This window comes from Papio anubis, chromosome 3, assembly GCF_008728515.1.
Source record: "Papio anubis isolate 15944 chromosome 3, Panubis1.0, whole genome shotgun sequence".
NCBI classification, from domain to species: Eukaryota; Metazoa; Chordata; class Mammalia; order Primates; family Cercopithecidae; genus Papio; species Papio anubis.
The window spans coordinates 99,138,163-99,142,355 of NC_044978.1; the positions used below are offsets into that span (position 1 = coordinate 99,138,163).

Consider the following 4,193-nt stretch of genomic DNA (forward strand, 5'->3'; position numbering starts at 1 on the left):
CCCTCTGGGCCAGGTGTGGGATATAATCTCCTGGTGTGCCATTTGCTAAGACCCTTGGTAAAGCACAGTATTAGAGTGGGAGTTACCCGATCGATTTTCCAGGTGTTGTGTGTCTCAGTTTCCCTTGGCTAGGAAAAGGGATTCCCTTCCCCCTTGTGCTTCCCAGATGAGGTGATGCCTCGCCCTGCTTCAGCTCTTGTTGGTCAGGCTGCACCAGCTGACCAGCACTGATTGTCCAGCACTCCCCAGTGAGATGAACCCAGTACCTCAGTTGAAAATGCAGAAATCACCCGTCTTCTGTGTCGCTCACACTGGGAGCAGGAGGCTGGAGCTGTTCCTATTCAGCCATCTTGCTCAGGATCCATTATAGATTTCTTATATAATAAATATTGCTGTCTTGTATGAAAGTACTTTCAATGTACACAAATTGTGTGGCATCATACACTTCATTCTGTTCCTGACTTTTTCACTCAGCATTCTGGTTTCAAGTGTCTTCATGTTGCTGCACATATATCAAGACTGTTGCTTAATTGTTTTATAATACTCCCTAGTGCACATCCAGTACAAGCACTTCTGCAGGCACCCAGTAAGAAACCACAGATTGCTGACACCTCCCTGAAAAACAATGAACATCTTCATATATGCCCCATTATAGACCTGTGTGAGACTTTCTCTGGGATGAGAACCTAGACATCCCACCCATAACAATCTTCTGGATTCCCCATCTGCATTGCTGGGTCAGAGGATATGCATATTCTTAATTTGACCAAATAGGACCAGAGGCTCTCCAGTGTGACTACAACAGTCCGCATCCCCAACAGCACTGCTGAGGATCTTTACATCCCCCATCCCCATCTCCCTGCAACACTTGGCATGAGTTCCAGTTTTGTAAACTGTGCTCTGATAGATTTGAAGTTACTATTGTTGTTTAAATTTGCATCTCTTACAAATCCCAAACGAGTTTGAGCATCTTGTCATAAGTTAGATATCATTTAAAACTTATCCTTTTAGTTCCTTTTTCTCATGAATCACGTTTTTTTCCTTTTACTAATTTTCTACTGTAATCCCCAAACTCTTCATCAGTTCTCTGTTACATGGCTATTTTCATGGAACAGAAAAGCTGATTTTGATGTAATTAAATACATCAATTTTAGCCTCAGGTTAGTGCTTTGGGGGTTTTCTATCTTAGATGGAATTCTACAATCTTTCCAGTAAATATAATGTTTGTTGTAGGTATTTGTCACATGACCTTTATAAATTGGGACATTCTCTTTTAAACCTGATTTTCTAAGAGTTTTTATTTTTAATCATGAAGTTATTGAATTGTATCCAATGCTTTTTCTGGCTGTATTATGACCATCCTATAGTTTTTCTCCTTTAGTATATTCATGTGGTGAGTTACATTGGCTCATTTTCTGATGCTGAATCAGCCTTGCTTTCTTGTTTTAAAGGATTTTTAATATTTTAATACAGTTCAGATCAGTGTTTGGTTCATTTCAGCTCCTTCACTGCAAAACCAGGGGCAGGGACTAGTTCAGTTTCTCTGCCTTCTCTTTGTCGGTGATGATCAGGGTATAAAGGAATCTGCTCCATGGAACTTTAAACTTCACATTGTCCTTATTTTTCTTGATCTTGACAGATTTGGCATCCTTTCACCAGGCTGTAAGCAGAAAATCCTTGATTTATTCAATTTTCTGAGGCATGGTGATAAGGCACACCCAGTGCAGACTCATCCTTGCTTTTATGGAGACAAAACTTTCCTAATTTTGTGTTATATCTAAGATAATAATATCTTACTTAATAAAAAAAAATTATTGTTAGGGGCAGAGCAAGATGGTGGAATAGAAACCTACACCTTTCATCCATTTCACTGGAACACCAAATTTTAATAACTACCTGCCCATGGAAAAGCACCATCACAAGAACCAAAACTTAGGTGAGGAATCATAGTACCTGCTTTTAACTTCATATCACTGAACGAGGCATTGAGGAGTGCAGGAGAGAGTCTCCAATCATGGACACCACACTTTCCCCATCTGCTGGCAGCAGAGAGAGGTGCAGAGAGAGAGAGAATCTGTGCACTTTGGGGAGGGAAAATGCAGCAACTTGGGTATTTTACATTGAACTGGGTGCTGCTCCATCACAGTGGGGAATAAAGCCTTGCTGGCCTCAACCAGCACCTGCACACAGAGGGAGCATTTGGAATAGCCCTAGCCAGAGGGAATTGCTCATCCCAGTGGTAAGAACTTGAGTTTTTCAGCAAGCCTCACTACTGCAGGCTGAAGTGCTCTGAGGGCCTAGGTAAACTTGAAAGGCAGTCTAGGACACAAGGACTGCAATTCCTAGGCAAATCCTAGTGCAAGGCTGGGCTGAGAGCCAGCAAACTAGGGTGGTACCCAGTGAGAACTACTTGACCTAGGGAGACACTAGAGGGCGCAGCTAAGGAAGTGCTTGTGCTACTCCTCCCTCTAGGTCCAGGGAGAGCAGTTTGAAGCAATGAAAGTGATTCCTTCCTTCTGCTTGAGGAGGGCAGAGTGAAGAATAAAGAGGGCTTTGTCTTGCATTTTGGAAACCAGCTCAGTCTCAGTAGGATAGTGTACCAGGTAGAGTCACGAAGCCCCTATTCCAGACACTAGCTCCCAAACCACATTTCAAGACATACCCTGGGCCAAAAGAGAATGCTCTTTCTTAACGTGAAAGACCAGTCTGAGCAAGATTTATCATCTGCTAACTAAAGAGCCCTTTGGCCCTGAATAACCAGCAGTGCTACCCAGGGAGTACACAATGAGCCTTGGGCACTGAGACATGCTGTCTTCAGAGGAAACGCCACATATTTCCAGCTATGGGAACAATGGTGGGAGACTCCTTCTGTTTGAGAAAAGCAGAGGGAAAAGTAAATGGGACTTTGTCTTGCACCCTAGGTACCAGCTCTGCCATGATGGGGTAGAGCAGGCTCTTGGAGTCCCTGAGTCCAGGCCTAGGCTCTTGGATGACGTTTCTGGACATGCCCTGGGCAAAAGGGGAGCCCACTTCCCTGCAGGGTGAGTCCCAGGCCTGGCAGCATCCATCACAAGCTGACTGAAGAGCACTTGGGCTTTAAGCGACATCAGCAGTGGCCTGGCAGAATCCCCCATGGGTTGGTGGTGGTGGTGGCCACAAAGAGAGGTCCCTCTGCCTGTGAAAAGGGAAAGGAAGAGCAGGAGGGACTTTGTATTGTGATTTGAGTGCCAGCTTAGCTGCCATAAAATAGAGCATCAGGTAATTTGCTAAGGTTTTTACTTCAATCGCTGACTCCCAGACAGCATCTCTGGACATGCCTAGGGCCTTGGGGAACTCACCACCCTGAAGGGAAGGGCCTTGAACAAGACTCAATGCTGTGCTGGCTTCAAGTCTGCTCCAGTGCAGTCTCAGTAGTGGTGGCCACAGGAGTGCTTGCATCACCACACTCCCAGTTCCAGGTGACTCAGAAGAGAGAGAAAGACTGTGTGTGTTTGGGAGAAAGTAAGGAAAATGAACAAGAGACTCTGTATGGTAATCCAAAGAATTCTTCCAGATTATATTCAAGATGACCAAGATGGTACCTCAGTGAGTCTACAAAAACTACAGCATTATTTGGATTGGGCAAAAGTCCCTTTGAATATCTGGAAAGCCTTTCCAAGAAGGAAAGACACAAACCTAGACTGTGAAGACTACAATAAATACCTAACTCTTCAATGCCCAGACACCAACAAACATCTACAAGCATCAGTAATATACAGGAAAACGTGACACCACCAAATGAACTAGGTAAGTCACCAGGGACCAAGCCTGGAGAAACAGATATATGATCTTTCAGACAGAGAATTCAAAATAACTTTTCTGAGGAAACTAAAATTTAAGAAAACACAGAGAAGGAATTCAGAATTCTGTTAGATAAATTTAAGAAAGAGATTGAAATAATTAAAAAGAATCAAGCAGAAATTCTAGAGTTGAAAAATGCAATTGACATATTGAAGAATGCATCAGAATTTCTTGATAGTAGAATGGATCAAGCAGAAAAAAGAATTAGTGAGCTTAAAGACAGGCTATTTGAAAATGTGCAGAAAGAAAAAAGAATAAAAAAAATAAAAAACAATGAGCAGGCCTATAAGATCCAGAAAATAGTCTCAAAAAAGCAAATATAAGAGTTATTGGCCTTAAAGGGGAGGTAGGGA

At 42.9% G+C, this 4,193-nt stretch overlaps 1 pseudogene; it reads right to left on the bottom strand.

The window, feature by feature from the left end:
* Positions 1–339: 339 nt before the first annotated feature.
* LOC101021021 lies at positions 340–1,703 on the bottom strand (annotated as a pseudogene).
* Between the last annotated feature and the right edge of the window lie 2,490 nt (positions 1,704–4,193).